This window comes from Bubalus bubalis, chromosome 3 (assembly GCF_019923935.1).
Source record: "Bubalus bubalis isolate 160015118507 breed Murrah chromosome 3, NDDB_SH_1, whole genome shotgun sequence".
Classification (NCBI taxonomy): domain Eukaryota; kingdom Metazoa; phylum Chordata; class Mammalia; order Artiodactyla; family Bovidae; genus Bubalus; species Bubalus bubalis.
The window spans coordinates 17,426,740-17,434,957 of NC_059159.1; positions in this window are offsets into that span (position 1 = coordinate 17,426,740).

Below are 8,218 nucleotides of genomic sequence, written 5' to 3' on the forward strand. Positions count from 1 at the left end.
AGACCAGCTAGGCTGTCTCAGTGTCTCTTTCTCAAGACAATGGATTACAAATGAAAATGGCTGGAATAACAGTAGCTAGATTGTGGAGCCACAAGACATCCAGTGAGACCTGCCCTGGGAGTTGTTTGACGGAGGGGTTTGTGCTGTGAATAAAGGGTGAGATTAAGAGTCTACTCTTGAAAAAAATGCCCTGGGGAATTCCCTAGTGGTCCAGTAGTCAGGACTCTGTGCTTCTACAGCAAGTGGGCACAGGTTCAATCCCTGGTAGGGGAACTAATATCCTGTATGCTGTGCAATGTGGCCAAAAGAACGAAAGAAAAAAAAATGCCCTTAAAAAAAATAGGTGTATACAGATTAAAGAAACATGAACAAATGTTGTGATAAAATTTGGGGGTTAAAAAAAAACTGCTATAAAAGATGATTGATAGATATCCCTGACCAGGGTTCAAATCCATGGCCCCTGCATTGGAAACACCTGTCTTAACCACTGGGCCACCAGTAAAGTCCCAGTTGAGGACATTTAAATATGAACTAGCAAGGAGATGATATCAGGAATTGAGTCCAGCTTTTCTCAGATGTAATAATAATCTCCTGTTTATGTTCAGAATGTCTTCACATGTAGGAGATCTGGGCTGAAATTCTTAGGGGTAAAGGGTCATGATGACTGCATTTCATTTTCAAAGGACTCAACAAAAGAAGTATATATAGAAAGATCTAAAGAGCCAGTGGGACAAAGTGAACAACTGTGGCATCTAGGTGAAGATTTTCTAAATAGTGCTTTCAACTGTTTAAAATTTTTCAAATAAAAATGTTGAAGAAAAGAAGAAGAAACTTGGGCATGAGCCCATCAAGCTGATGTTGGCTGCCACCCCATTCTCATTACCACACCCCCTCTGCCAGGGACCAAAGCTCCATGGGAGGAAAGCCCTGTAGGCAGAGATGGCAAAGACCCTTCCTCTGAGGGTTTGTATGTATCTGCTAGGCTGACTGGGCTTCCCTGGTGGCTCAACGATAAAGAATCCACCTGAGATGCAGAAGACTCAGGAGACCTGGGTTCGATCCCTGGGTCGGGAAGATCCCCTGGAGAAGAGAATGGCTACCCACTCCAGTATTCTTGCTTGGAGAATCCTATGGACAGAGGAGCCTGGTAGGCTACAGTCCATGGGACTGTAGAGTCGGACATGACTGAAGCAACCGAGCATGCATGCACTAGACTGATTAGCAGTTGTGACAGCCTGCTATTTCAGTTTGTTTTCCTGTGCTCTAGCCAACACCAAGCCCACCTAAAGAGGTTGGACAGCAGAGCCCCTCCAAAGGTGAGACTCAGTACAACCCTGACAATAACTCAGACAGAGATATGCTGCTGCTGCTGCTGCTAAGTCGCTTCAGCCGTGTCCGACTCTGTGCAACCCCATAGACGGCAGCCCACCAGGCTCCCCCATCCCTGGGATTCTCCAGGCAAGAACACTGGAGTGGGTTGCCATTTCCTTCTCCAATACATGAAAGTGAAAAGTGAAAGGGAAGTCGCTCAGTCGTGTCCGACTCTTAGCGACTCCACGGACTACAGCCTACCAGGCTCCTGCGTCCATGGGACTTTCCAGGCAAGAGTGCTGGAGTGGGGTGCCATTGCCTTCTCCACAGAAAGAGATATAGAGGCCCAGAAAAGTTTGTACTTTAAGCATGGTTACACAGCTGATCTGTAACAGCAAGGATTTGAATCCAAAGGGCCTTAATTCTAGGATCCAATCTGTTAAGTATAACATTGGGCTGCCATCTAACAGAATATTGGGCCCACCACTGGTCCCCACATTTTAGGAAGGATGCTGAACAGATCAAAACGAATATGGCAGGGAAAGACCAGGAGAACAGGAACATTGGAAATCTTGTCCTGTGAAAAACCCTGGGGATTTCTGTATGGGATAACAATGACTTAGGGAGAAGGCAGTGACTGTCCTTGAGTGGTGAGAGAGATGGCACATGGTAAAGCAGAGAGATTTATTCTGCATGACAGGATAAAGACAAAGACAGACTTCAACTTTCAAGGGGTTACAGTCATCCCAAGCTAGAATGGGCTGCTTTATGAGGTACTGAGCTCCCTGACACCCAAAGCATTCAGACAGACCCTGGACAGCCATCGGTGAGCCTTTCTACTCTGAGACACTACTCACCCTCTCCTCTCAGTGCCTAGAGCACTGCTGAGCCCCACGGAGTCGGCACCCTCGTCGCTACTGGTTTCATGATTATAAACTTCATAGCTTTACTGAATATTCACACATCACACAATTCACCCATTGTAAGTGAACAATTTGCTGGTTCTTAGTAAATTTATGGTTATGCAACCATTGCCACAATCCAGTTTTAGAACACTGTGATTATCTCTTTTACTTCCCAGGAACATTATCAGCCTCCAGGGTAAGTTCAGGTCTCCACTGGCCTCAGAGCATCTCAGTGCCCTGGCTCTTCCCCTCCATCCACTCCTCATTCCCAGGGCGTGTCAGCTGACACAGTTCTTCGAGTGCTGCTGTGTCCCTCCCCAGATGTCTCCACTGGGCACTTTTGCTGCCTTCCCTCCCCCTCCACTGACCTCTGGAGGCCAGAGCCCATGGCAGTAGTGTGGACTGGAAGGACAGGACCCTGGAGCCCCAGACCTGCATTTGCATCGTGACCATGCGGCCACCATCAAGTCGCTTTGTATCCTTGAACCTTGGTTTCCTGCTTTGTAAAGCAGATACAATACACATGGCTTGCTGGGTGTGACAATTAGAGATGATGTGTGCAGTGTCTAGAACAGGACCCACCATGCTCAGTAAATAGAGATTAATTCTTCACAATCAACAACTGTTGCTGCCACCTTTATTATTATTGGCACTCACAATTCCTGTTTCATCTTTCTCTTCCAGGCGTATTCCTAGCTGTAGTTTTCTGGGTCATTCTTGGTGTCCAGGCAATAAAATGGATTCGCCCACGCTTGGGAACCCGCGTGGCCCACTCCAGGGCTGTGTGTCAGTCAGGTGGAGCACCACCACCACCTAGCGGCAACGGGCGCAGTAGCAGGCTGCATGCATGCACGCTCAGGGGTGTCCAACTCTTTGTGACCACATGGACTGTAGTCCGCCAGGTTCCTCTGTCCTTGGAATTCTCCAGGCAAGAATACTGGGGTGGGTAGCCATTCCCTTCTCCAAGGGATCTTCCTGACCCAGGGATCGAAGTTGGGTCTCTTGCATTGCAGGCAGATTCTTTCACCGTCTGAGCCACCAGGGAAACCCTCCTATGCTGTCTATTAGAGTAACATAATGAAAAACAGGAGAAAACTTCTTAGTGTGATATACCTCAAAGACCAGCTGGTGGTTAAAAAGTAAAGTTTAAAGTGTCCAGTGTTCTTGCCTGGAGAATCCCAGAGATGGGGGAGCCTGGAGGGCTGCCGTCTATGGGGTCGCACAGAGTCGGACACAACTGAAGCGACTTAACAGCAGCAACAACAGCAGCAAATCTAGATAGAAAGGAGACCAGTGGTTAGTAATGGCCTAGGGTTGAGAGGTATGAAAAAATGGGAGTGACTGCTACAGGCTGCAGGGTTTATTTTCAGAGTGATGGAAATGTTCTAAAATTGATTGCAGGACTTCCGTAATGGTCCACTTGTTAAGACTCTGTGTTTCCAGTGTATGGGGCGTGGGTTCCATTCCTGGTCAGGGAACTGGGACCCCATGTGCTGCGTGGTATGGCTAAAGAAATAAAATAGGACTTCCGTAAACCATACTCACAGAAAACTAGTCAATCTAATCACACTAGGACCACAGCCTTGTCTAACTCAATGATACTAAGCCATGCCCGTGGGGCAACCCAAGATGGGCGGGTCATGGTGGAGAGATCTGACAGAATGTGGTCCACTGGAGAAGGGAATGGCAAACCACTTCAGTATTCTTGCCCTGAGAACCCCATGAACAGTATGAAAAGGCAAAATGATAGGATACTGAAAGAGGAACTCCCCAGGTCAGTAGGTGCCCAATATGCTACTGGAGATCAGTGGAGAAATAACTCCAGAAAGAATGAAGAGATGGAGCCAAAGCAAAAAGAATACCCAGCTGTGGATGTGACTGGTGATAGAAGCAAGGTCCGATGCTGTAAAGAGCAATATTGCATAGGAACCTGGAATGTCAGGTCCATGAATCAAGGCAAATTGGAAGTGGTCAAGCAAGAGATGGCAAGAGTGAGTGTCGACATTCAAGGAATCAGAGAACTGAAATGGACTGGAATGGGTGAATTTAACTCAGATGACCATTATATCTACTACTGTGGGCAGGAATCCCTCAGAATAAATGGAGTAGCCATCATGGTCCACAAAAGAGTCCGAAATGCAGTACTTGGATGCAATCTCAAAAACGACAGAATGATCTCTGTTCGTTTCCAAGGCAAACCATTCAGTATCACAGTAATCCAAGTCTATGCCCCAACCAGTAACGCTGAAGAAGCTGAAGTTGAATGGTTCTATGAAGACCTACAAGACCTTTTAGAACTAACACCCAAAAAAGATGTCCTTTTCATTATAGGGGACTGGAATGCAAAAGTAGGAAGTCAAGAAACACCTGGAGTAACAGGCAAATTTGGCCTTGGAATACGGAATGAAGCAGGGCAAAGACTAATAGAGTTTTGCCAAGAAAATGCATTGGTCATAACAAACACCCTCTTCCAACAACACAAGAGAAGACTATACATGGACATCACCAGATGGTCAACACCGAAATCAGATTGATTATATTCTTTGCAGCCAAAGATGGAGAAGCTCTATACAGTCAGCAAAAACAAGACCAGGAGCTGACTGTGGCTCAGACCATGAACTCCTTATTGCCAAATTCAGACTGAAATTGAAGAAAGTAGGGAAAACCACTAGACCATTCAGGTATGACCTAAATCAAATCCCTTACGATTATACAGTGGAAGTGAGAAATATATTTAAGGGCCTAGATCTGATAGATAGAGTGCCTGATGAGCTATGGAATGAGGTTCGTGACATTGTACAGGAGACAGGGATCAAGACCATTCCCATGGAAAAGAAATGCAAAAAAGCAAAATGGCTGTCTGGGGAGGCCTTACAAATAGCTGTGAAAAGAAGAGACGCAAAAAGCAAAGGAGAAAAGGAAAGATATAAACATCTGAATGCAGAGTTCTAAAGAATAGCAAGAAGAGATAAGAAAGCCTTCCTCAGTGATCAATGCAAAGAAATAGAGGAAAACAACAGAATGGGAAAGACTAGAGATCTCTTCAAGAAAATCAGAGATACCAAAGGAACATTGCATGCAAAGATAGGCTCGATAAAGGACAGAAATGGTATGGACCTAACAGAAGCAGAAGATATTAAGAGGTGGCAAGAATACACAGAAGAACTGTACAAAAAAAGATTTTCATGGCCCAGATAATCACGATGGTGTGATCACTGACCTAGAGCCAGACATCCTGGAATGTGAAGTCAAGTGGGCCTTAGAAAGCATCACTACAAACAAAGCTAGTGGAGGTGATAGAATTCCAGTTGAGCTATTCCAAATCCTAAAAGATGATGCTGTGAAAGTGCTGCACTCAATATGCCAACAAATTTGGAAAACTCAGCAGTGGCCACAGGACTGGAAAAGGTCAGTTTTCATTCCAATCCCAAAGAAAGGCAATGCCAAAGAATGCTCAAACTACCACACAATTGCACTCATCTCACATGCTAGTAAAGTAATGCTTAAAATTCTCCAAGCCAGGCTTCAGCAATATGTGAACCATGAACTTCCTGATGTTCAAGCTGGTTTTAGAAAAGGCAGAGGAACCAGAGATCAAACTGCCAACATCTGCTGGATCATGGAAAAAGCAAGAGAGTTCCAGAAAAACATCTATTTCTACTTTATTGACTATGCCAAAGCCTTTGACTGTGTGGATCACAATGAACTGTGAAAAATTCTGAAAGAGATGGGAATACCAGACCACCTTATCTGCCTCTTGAGAAATTTGTATGCAGGTCAGGAAGCAACAGTTAGAACTGGACATGGAACAACAGACGTTCCAAATAGGAAAAGGAGTACGTCAAGGCTATATACTGTCACCCTGTTTATTTAACTTATATGTAGAGTACATCATGAGAAACGCTGGACTGGAAGAAACACAAGCTGGAATCAAGATTGCTGGGAGAAATATCAATAACCTCAGATATGCAGATGACACCACCCTTATGGCAGAAAGTGAAGAGGAACTAAAAAGCCTCTTGATGAAGGTGAAAGTGGAGAGTGAAAAAGTTGGCTTAAAGCTCAACATTCAGAAAACGAAGATCATGGCCTCTGGTCCCACCACTTCATGGGAAATAGATGGGGAAACAGTGGAAACAGTGTCAGACTTTATTTTTCTGGGCTCCAAAATCACTGCAGATGGTGACTGCAGCCATGAAATTAAAAGATGCTTACTCCTTGGAAGGAAAGTTATGACCAACCTAGAGAGTATATTCAAAAGCAGAGACATTACTTTGCCAACAAAGGTTCGTCTAGTCAAGGCTATGGTTTTTCCTGTGGTCATGTATGGACGTGAGAGTTGGACTGTGAAGGCTGAGCGCTGAAGAATTGATGCTTTTTAACTGTGGTGTTGGAGAAGACTATTGAGAGTCCCTTGGACTGCTTGGAGATCTAGCCAGTCCATTCTGAAGGAGATCAGCCCTGGGATTTCTTTGGAAGGAATGATGCTAAGGCTGAAACTCCAGTACTTTGGCCACCTCATGTGAAGAGTTGACTCATTGGAAAAGACTCTGATGCTGGGAGGGATTGGGGGCAGGAGGGGAAGGGGACGACAGAGGATGAGATGGCTGGATGGCATCACTGACTCAATGGACGTGAGTCTGAGTGAACTCCGGGAGTTGGTGATGGACAGGGAGGCCTGGCGTGCTGTGATTCATGGGATCGCAGAGTCAGACACGACTGAGCGACTGATCTGATCTGATCTGATCTGGTGGTCCAGTGGTTAACAGTCTGCCTGGCAATGCCGGGGACGAGGGTTCGATCCCTGGTTGGGCAACTAAGATCCCACATGCCGTGGAGTAACTTAGCCCTTGCACCACAACTACTGAGTCTGTGAGCCTGTGGCCGCAAAGATCCAAGTGCTGTGACTAAGACCTGACACAGCCAAATAAATGCATAAAATTGATTGCAGCGATGGTTGCACAATAGGATATGACTGAATAAAATCTCTGAATTCATGGAAATGTATCTCAATAAAGCTGCTGCCCAAAAGGGTGAAGAGTATCAAAAATTTCAAAGGAAAAAAGGGTCTCCAGAGCACGTTGTCAGATTTTCTGTGTACTGTTTGACAGCCTCCAGATACCTGTGGACAAAGAACTCAGGTCTTCTCAAGTTATTATGCTTCATGTCACTTGAAACTGACCTCCACAGGAATAAAAAGCCACCTGTCTCGAGCAACTCACATGTGAATATTCTCAGCTCTGTTAAGGTATTGTTTCAAATAGATCAAATCACATATATAGAATTGACTCATGGATCCCCCGATTACCTTGTATTATTCTTGGTACTCACACAGAGCTGCCTCCAGGTAAGCCTAGGAACTTCTTTACAGGTGCGGAAATTGGGGGCGGGTCGGGGCAGAGTGACTTTGATTCCAGATTCAAAGCTCTCTCCATTCTGAGAGGGTAACCATACATCCCCGGGTATGCCTTGTGCCCCTGCATAATTATTAGAAGCACCCCTTTCCCTCTCAAGGTAATAAATTTCAGGGTCACCTGTGAGGCAGTCTCTTCCCTGGGGCTCTGCCTCACCTGTCTACAGGTTCATGCCTCAGGACTGATGCTGTGTTCAAGCCAACAGCACCTCAGGGCTTCAGGAAGCAACTGCCTAGGACCCACACCTGCCCAGGACCCACACCTGCCCAGAATAGGCGAATCCACAGAAACAGGAAGTAGATAACGGTGGCTAGGGGCCATAGGAAAGGGAGGATTAGGGAATAGATCCAGGTTTTCTTTGAGGGGTGATGAACACAGTCTAAAATTAGTAGTGCTGGTCACACAACTCTGAATATGCTAAAAATAAGAAAATTTACAAAAATAAGTGTGGGACATAGCAACATGCTTTTTTAAACAAGCATCCCAACTGATATTATCACTTCCCAAGTTAGAAAAGGACAGGGGATTCAATGGGATTAGAAGGTGAACAGAGTGGGAGAGATTAAATATAGCCCTATCGCATCCCAC